This window comes from Chinchilla lanigera, unplaced genomic scaffold (genome assembly GCF_000276665.1).
Source record: "Chinchilla lanigera isolate Chin_1 unplaced genomic scaffold, ChiLan1.0 scaffold00001, whole genome shotgun sequence".
In the NCBI taxonomy this organism is placed as follows: Eukaryota; Metazoa; Chordata; class Mammalia; order Rodentia; family Chinchillidae; genus Chinchilla; species Chinchilla lanigera.
The window spans coordinates 30277747-30286856 of record NW_004955402.1 but is presented as its reverse complement, the minus strand read 5'-3'; positions in this window follow the sequence as shown (position 1 = coordinate 30286856).

The following is a 9110-nucleotide window of genomic DNA, read 5'->3' as shown; positions in this document are numbered from 1 at the left end:
GAATTTTACCTTCTACACCCAAGCCATTGATTTCCAAAACTGTTTTTGTCAGTGTAGAAAACTTTAAAGCAAACTCTTACTGGTGCCAATATGTACGTAAGGGAAGAAAAATCATGTCTTGTGGGAGAAGGCGTGAGAGCCCAGAAAGTGTCTCTGGCCTCCCAGTGCCTTCTCATGGGACTCTCATGGGTTTTTGCAATGCAGTTTAAAAAACATCTCTCTGATTTTAAAACACTTTCCAGTGCATTTCAATACTGGAGAAATGAGAACTCTTCAGTGAAAAGTATAGATGGCAACTAGAGATTAATTAAAAAGATAGATTATCGTGAAGGAGGAAATTCAGAACAAAAAGTTCAATAAAAGCCACAAAATAACAAGATACCTAAATCTGGGTGTTGACAAAGATGGATGTGTCTCAGAGAATTATTTGACAAACTGGTGATTGATTGGACTTTGGGGTGCATAGAAAGGGTGGAATCAAAGAAGACAACATGTTTGGTGCTTGTGAACTTGGGAAATGCTGGAACAATGAATGTTAATGTCAAGACCAGCAGGAAGAGTTTTATAGATTTTCCCTGCAAGTATTCATTTAGTAGCTACTTTATGATACAGCGTGAGATGCTTTGGAGAAAATATAAATCTAATATTACACATGTTAGTTTTAGGTGGCAGCACGTTATCTTCAGGCATTTATCCTTAAATGCCTAATGCACAGTTTTAAGCACAGTTCTGGCACTAAAGAGAACCCAGGGTTGAAGCTCTGGCTTGGGAAACATTAACAAAGGAATGAAGTGCTGTTAATTGGATGGATAATTATAAGCAGAGGCTCATATACATATGAATCAAAAAGACACGCGAAGCATGGAGTAAATCTCATCTTTAGTGGCACTGAAGCAGATGCTAATCTTTATGATGTTTATTATTAATAACGACATAAAGAAGACTTCTCAAACTTGAAAACTCACAAACTAATGTACAATGAGGAACTGAATTTTTCCTCTGGTGGCTGAGATGGCAAGTTCGTCCTTATGGCCTTGCATTGAAATGACTTAAATTCCCTTCCTACATGAGGCACAAAACAGATGCCAACACTTGAGCGATGGGTCCTAGTTGGAAACTTTGAAGCGAAAGGGTTAATTCTCATATATAGTCAATATGGTCCTAGGAATCCCAAACAGTAGTAAATTAGCAAACAAATGCTGATCAAGAAGCCCTTCATATGTTCCCAGGGATTAAATGATCAAAGGTTCTCAGGAGGTTGAGCCTTCCCTTCCTCTGAGGTGGGACAGTTCTCCTCTGCCTGCCCAGCTTCTCAGATGGGCCCAGGGCCTAAACTTCTAGGTGTCTCAGCCTTTGTTTTACAAAGACAGACAATGGACAAGCAGGAGCCCAACTTTCCCAGTTGTCCCTCCCATTTAAAATTTCTTACTCTTTAACCCAGGAACTTCTGCTGCCCTGTGCAAGATCATGGATTGACTGATCCATTGATCCATGTTCTGGGAGAGTAATATGGAGTGCACAAAGCTATCTCAATATGGTTCTTCACTTCTCAGTGATGACTGATGGGCTAGAGATTAAAAGGTCTCACTACACTATAAAGATGATACACCAATAAATAAATTTCAGCTTGTCATCCAACCCAGCACTGAGCAGCCAGTGACTGACTACAGGAAATATAAGACAGCTTCATCTTGAACACACACATGTGATCTTAGGGGTCAGATGATGAAACAGGTGTCAGATCACAAGGCCAGGCCCGATCAATGAAAGCTATTTTACTTTATGGAGTGGATAACACAATTTGGGAACTTGTCCCTTTAGTGAGGAGCAAGCTATGAGAACAGACCCATTCAGAAATGGGGGATGTTTAGGTTGTACATATGTAACCCTGATATATGTGAGAATGGTACCAAGGAAGTAATATTGGCTCGAAGTCAAAAAAGACTCACAGTTCTTCCTTGGCTATTCCATCTTGATTAAAGTGTCTTTTTAAAATCCTGGTTTATTCATGTAAAAGAAAATGTTTGTGTTAAAGTTATTTAGTGAATTTTCATATTATCACGATTGTTTCAGATTAATGTAATATAAAATACAAACAGATTTATAATATGAGTTATCTAAATCTGTTTGAAGAGTACTACAGTTTTCAATCTAACTTCATTTTAAAGCAACATTCTGTGGAATTGTATTACTATCTTATAAAAATAGGAAAACCAGGCTGCAGAGAGATTAATGATTAGTCAGGTGGCTAACAAGGGGCAAAGTTGAGATTTAAACCCAGTTTTATGCTTTTCTTCTCTAATAGAGATTTCCTAAAAACCCCTACTCTACCGGGCATAACCTTGGTTCTTGTTCTGCTCACAGATTGGCTGGGGAGCTTTTGTTCTTTTGAGCAAGAGTATTCTTCATGGTGGCAGGTTCGTATTTTGTGTATTTTGCTTATTTTTTAAATCACCATCATAGAATTATTGTTCACAAATTACTAAGCCTTTAAAACATTTTTCCAGGTAACTTTCTAGCCACAGAAAGGCCATCATCTTATCAGTTATTAAATCGCTCCAAGTCTTTATTCTTTACCTATAGAGAAGCTCATGGGAGGTGGTTGCTTCCTGTTCCTCTCAGGTGCTCCCAGATCAAAAGAAAGTGATGCTGTCTGAGGACCAAATCTTCTCTCAAGGGGTTGTTGTTAGCTTTCCGTATGGCTGCCTCTATTCTCTTATGGATATCTGTCTGCTGCCCACAACCGGGGGATAAGAGGAAGCTTTGAGTTTGGGTAAATGGTGTGCTCATCTGTTAGTTTGCTTTATAGAGTATTTTTCTTAATGAAAAGGCATCACTATATTTTATTTCTTGAGCTGAACTCCAGACCCACTGCAGCAAAGGATGCTTTATAAAGTCAAAAGTTGGAAATTAGAACACCTGGCTCCTCTTCAAAGTCTACCTAGGATGTCTGTCACATTTCATGAGCCAAAAGACTCCCAGCATGAAGGAATCTGGGACTGGAAAGAGTTTTAAAGCTTTTCTACTCCAGCGTTTTGTCTATTGGTTGAATATCCTCTACTTCAGAGACACTCTTTTTCGGTCTTGCTATTCATGAAACTTAAGCCACCCTTGCTTCTCCTCGGAGAGCTGCTGGGCTTCAGGTTGGCAGCTGCTGGGTATCAGTGGCGGTGCTCACGAGTATCTGATTTGGAAGGAAATAAATATGATTCAGCTGTGAAAATTACAAATCAGATTTTTGGCATTCAGATCACTCTGTGTTTTTAGAACCAGAGGAGAATAAAATAAATATTTTTTGAGTCTAGTTAAGATTATAAATATTCTATTCAGCAGAAAAATTTACCTTAGTGATTGGTTGAAATACTTCAGAATCTAATTTTTTCCGAACACTGCTAATGTTCTCTAAGTTGATATTACACATTGTTTCTATTTATGTGCTCTGTCTCATTTTAAAAAATGATTTCTTAGAGGGGAGAAGCAAGGAACACAATGAGCTCACTGCATGGCAGCTACGGGACCTAGCTTTGCCAACTGAAAACTGTGTGTCTCGGGAGAGTAGGGACATTTTTCTTCTTTGTTGTATCATCTCCTCTGTGGCAACATGGCTGGTTTTGTGTAGGAGCACAAATCATGCTTGTAGAATGAATGGACAACCAGAGACTATATGTTCTGATAATAAAAGTTAGTGATGGAAATACTCACACTTTTTTCTCTAATATCTCTTGAGAATTTAAGTGTTAGATACCATCTAAAGTACTTTAAAAGTATCCTGCAACAATGACTTTATCTTAAGGTAGTATTTGTAATGATCTTAGGTCAGTGGTGGCTAGGCTAGGGGATACATTTTATTGTGTCTTTCTTTTAAGACAAATGATGGTAATGGAGTTGTTTCTTCTAAACTAAAACCTCAGTATTCAGATTTAATTGCAGTGTTAGCACTTTGCCATAGATAAGTGGGTTTGGAGTTGCAGTTTGGGACTTGGGCTCTAAACGGTTAGCATCACTGTCCTAGGTTGATCAGAACTGCAGACTGAAGGTGAAGGCTGAGCAAACATAGGAAAAAAGAATCTCCATCTTCTAAGTTACCTTTCACTGTAAGATATGGCAGGCCTTCATAGAACGTAATAGAAACTGGTACATAAACTACACTGAAATATGTAGTTTATGGAAAGACAGAGGAAATACTGTGTGCTATGGTTTAGATCTAGACTGTTCCCCCAAAGCCTCATGTATATAGAAAAGGGACTCTTAGCAGGTGATGGGATCCGGGGTGTGCTATACTCATCAGTGGATTAATGCATAGATGAGTTTAGAGCTAAGTGCACTCTTAGAAGGTAGTGCCTGGGTAAGGGGTTGGGACTCCTCCCTCCAGGACTCCTCCCTTCGCTCCCTGCTTCCTCTTTGCTGTGAGGTGAGCACCTTTCCTCTGCCACTCCTCCTCACTGTGCTGTTTCTGCCTCAGAGCCAGCCAACCAGGGAATGGTACTGGTGAGCTAGAGGAAACATTTAAATCATAGGCCTCAGGTATTTTGTCCCAGCAACAAGAAAGACACAAGGCACTGTGGAAATACAAGGAAAGACTGGGACACTGGGACAGTATAAAAAATAAGCTAAATCTGTAACAGTCCTCAAGCTGTAATGTGAATGGTGGTTGTGTGTATTTGATGGCTCCTTCAGGACTTGCTGCAGGGACAGAAAGGTAGTAGTGCTTTCGGTGTGGTGGCCTTCAGGTGACCCTCTAATTTCATCACACAGACTAAATCACCTTGTATTCACCATCTGCTGAGCTGGAAATGCTGTTGAGGTTGAGTGAGGTTTGTCAAAAAGTTCCCCACACTGTTGTAAATGAGAAGGCAGCCAGGAAGGAAGCAACAGGCAATGAAGTAAATGGCAGCAATTAACGTCAGAACACAAAGGGAACCCCTAGTGGGCTAAGCAAGTTAATGCATTTTCCTGACTAGCTATTAGTAAAACCTAATTAAATCAGATGCTACTAATTTGAAGCTCTTGCTTACTTGGACCGGACTGAGCTAAATGTTGCTTCTACTTCACGTATAAAAGAAAGGGTTTTCTTAGCAAATTACTAGGGTAAACAAGATTGCAGAGAATTAAAGTGCTTAATAGAGTAACAGAGAATCAATTTGCAAGAAAACAATCATTGTGCTAATTTTAAACTGTTCTTACCTGTTCATTAAAACGCCCATTAAGGACCTCTGCCTCTTAACACTGTGTTATGCTGGTTTGACTTGTTATGTTTACTAAATAGTGAAGAGAAAAATCGAAGTTGGACTTCTCTAATTCCTACTGGCCATTTCCTAGACCAATTTAGTCTGAATTGATGGGATTTGTGTATGGGCCTTCTCAAAGTCATTTTTTAGAGTTCACTAGAGGCTGTCTCTTTCTTCTTGTAGGTAATATTGTAAGTGCAGAAGTCACACAGTACTATGCACAGTTATTGCTAAAGTCATACACGAGAGAGTTAATGGGCACGATCTCCAAAATAGAGAGAAGTAGTTGAGAGCTGTGATTGAGCGTCATCTGCGTGTGTGTTATTGACTCCGTGGTTCCTGGAAGGAGGAAAAAAGAAAAGATTCAGGCTAAGCTCTGAGGAAATGTTTGTTTCATGTGAGGGAACCATAAGCACCTGTAGCTGGTTCTTTAAAACTGTGCCCCAAAGAAGTAAAAGTGAAAGGAATTTGCAAGTGATCTCTTATTTTTGTATTTATTTTAAAATTTCAGTTTCAGTAAAATGATAATGATTATGTAACACAAAGACATTTTAGACCTTTTGAATTGCCACTTTGTAAACCAAAGCACAATTTGCTTGGCTTCATTTCTATTTGTGCTTATTATTGTATTTATACAAAGGAGAACTATCTAATGCTTATGAATATTAAAAATAGAAGTATAAAAATATATAAATGGTCTGTTCCCACCAGGATAAGAAGGTAAATAGTATCCTTGGGAACTGTGCAGATAAAGCTTTCCTAGAATTTGAATAGAGAAAAAGGGTGGAAGAATCCAGTCACCTATGGCTTTTGTAATATAGATTTATTAAACTTCACAGGAATAGAACATTACATATTTGTGCAGTGTTAAGTGTTGATATTTCCAGCAAAATAATATCACATAAAATTGTTGTTAATTTTAATTTTATTGGTTTTCTTCAAAATTAGTTTGCCCATTTGTTTGGGTTTTATTGTTCTATAAGATCCAGAAGCATAGGGACTCTGTTATGGTTTGTGTCTGCATGTCCCCCCAAATCCTCATGCAGTCCTAGGGCAGGCTTTTAGAGTTTTAATTCGGGAGTCTGAGCACTACACTGCCCTGGGGTGGATAGTTTGCATATGTAAAGGAGAGGAAGAGGCTGCTTGCCCACCCCTCCTCCCTTTTGGGCTTGTTGCTTTTGCTCTGTTCCCCTGCCATGAACGGTTGCCTTCTGCCATGTGCCACTCTGCCTTGGAGCCAGTGAAGGATGGACTGAAACCTCCACAAACTGTGAGCTAAATAAATCTTTCCTTCCTCAATTTTGGGTGTTAGGTATTTTGTCTCAGCAACAAGAGAAAAGACAGACTTTTAGATAGCTTCATGTTTATTCATTTTTAAGTCATATTATACTAACTATAATTTAAACCAACACTAGGAGCCCAAGGGTACTTTTCTTTTTTAAAGGAAGTCAGAGAACTATTGATCTATGGAAGCACCGAGTATTGGAAATTGAAGCTTCCTTGGGTGGTTACTGAGCTGGTTTAGTGTTTCTGAAACTGGGTTCCAAGAAATTTTGGATTGAGAGGTATTAAAAGGTTTTAAGAGAAAAACAGAAGGGGATTTTGATGGACAAACAAACTCAGGAAAACCAGGGCAGTGTCTCATCTCATGAAAACTCACCAGGCTTATCTATGACATAAAACTCAGCAAGGGCCAGTGGTAAAAAAGTCTGTCCAATTTGTTAAAGCAGCACTTTCCAATTTTGTCAGCCCTGGAGCACCTTGCCTAAAGAACCTACCTCTATCATGCAGAAAATTCTCCAATAGTTCTGCAGTGATAAAGGCCTTGCTCTGGACCCACACCCTGATTTCCCAGCAAGGGAAATGAAGAAGGTGTAAAGTGCCCATCGGTGTTACACACTCCCCAGTTGATATCTACCTGAAACCTCACATGTGACCTTACTTGGAAATAGGGTCATTGTGTGTGTAATTAGTTAAGATAAGGTTGTCAAGATTGTGTGTGAAGCTGACTGGATTACAGGGTACCCAGCTTTTTGGTCAATTGTTATTGTGGATATTTCTTTCAGAGTCTTTTTGGATGAGTTTAACCTTCAAAGGGATAGATTGGGTAAAGTAGATTGCCCTCCTTAATGTAGGAAAGTTTCATTCAATCAGTTGCAGACCTCAATAATTTTAATAGTTTTTTAAAAACCTTACCCATCCCCAAGCAGGGGAGAGGGACTGCCTAACTACATTCCACCTGGGATATTGTTTTTTTTCTTTTTCTTTTTCCTTTGGAGTCAAACTGAAATATAGGCTTTTCTTGAATCTGAAGCTATTCTGGCCTTTTGGGTGGAACAGTATTGTTGGCTCTCCTGGGTCTCTAGCTTGCCAATTGCAGATCTTGGGGCTTGTTGTCATCCAAAATTGTGTGAGTCAATTCCTTACATCTCTTTCTATATATAAACACAAGCATTGTATTGTGTCTATTTCTCTCCAGAAACCAAGTACAGAGGTCATACTTGATTCAGGTGGACCCTAAGTAGTAGTATAAGAGAAGAAAACATACAAAGGAGACAGCAGGGAAAAAGTCCACATGATGATAGAGTCAGAGACCCAAATGATACACCTAAAAGCCAAGAAATTCTAAGGATTTCTGGCAATTGCCAGAAGTTAAGAAGAGGGATGGAGCAGTCTCCGGGGTTCCAAAATAAACACTTGTAGCTAACTCCTTAATCTTAGACTTCTGGCTTCCTGAAGCCTTTTGTTCTGTGGCAGTTTTTTCATAGTAGCCTTGGGCAATTAATACTGGGTGGGTGGTGGTGGTTTTTTGAAGTAACTATTCATTAGCAAAAGCAGGACTAAAGACCAAGTCTCTGACTTCAAACCCAGTACCTTGTTCATCACATGTATTCATGGATTTCCACCTTTACCTTCTTCCAGAAAAAAATAAGCATGCAATCTTTTCCTTAGGCTAATAAATATAACAAAAGCTAAAAACAAAACACAAACAACTTTAAGTTATTTCTACAAACAGCAAATCACTATATATATGATCACTAACTATAGTGCCATAAGAAAAATTGGATTTTCTGAAGTGTAAAATAATACGTCTATAGGCTGTGAAAATTAATATTAGATATTTGAGACAATTATTTTATTTTAGACATATAAACGTTTTTATAAATTTAGTATATTAATTTCCTGTTTGGGCTGCAAAACATAATAAATTCAGTGGCTTAAAATATCAGGAATTTCAGGTTGGGTGTGGTGCTGCATGCATGTAATCACAGCACTCTAGTGGCTAAGGCAGGAGGATCGCTATGAGTTTGAGGCCAGCCTGGGCTACAAAGTGAGTTCAAGACCAGCCTGAACTACATAGCAAGACCCTGTCTCAAAAAGACAAAAAGTAAATTTAAAAAAATCAGTCAATCAAATTCATCTAAAAGGAATGGTAGGTAGTTAAGGTATATTTTCAAGTTGAGTTGAGAGATTCTTAATGGAATAATAATTTTACATTTAGAGTCTGTTAATGTTTAGAAAACAGATTAATATCATAACACACATATGTAATAAAAATTTCTGGCTAAACTCAGAACTGTACTGAGTATATGAAACCTCAAAGCACAATTAAACTCAGCATCTTACTCAACAAAGTTTTGTTGAATATTAGCATATAAGTGGAATATAACTTAAAATTTAAGAAAATGCAGTTGTATTAAAATTATTATGCTTTATGATTCCATCTTTTATTTCCATTAAATTTATAGAATAATGGCTTATTACAATTTTATTTATTTTCCTAATGAGGAAAGGCAACTGTGCTATGTCTAGCATCTCCAAAAGAAATAAATATAAAATAAAATATATGAAGTGTGATTGAAAAATACAGTGAATATTTAA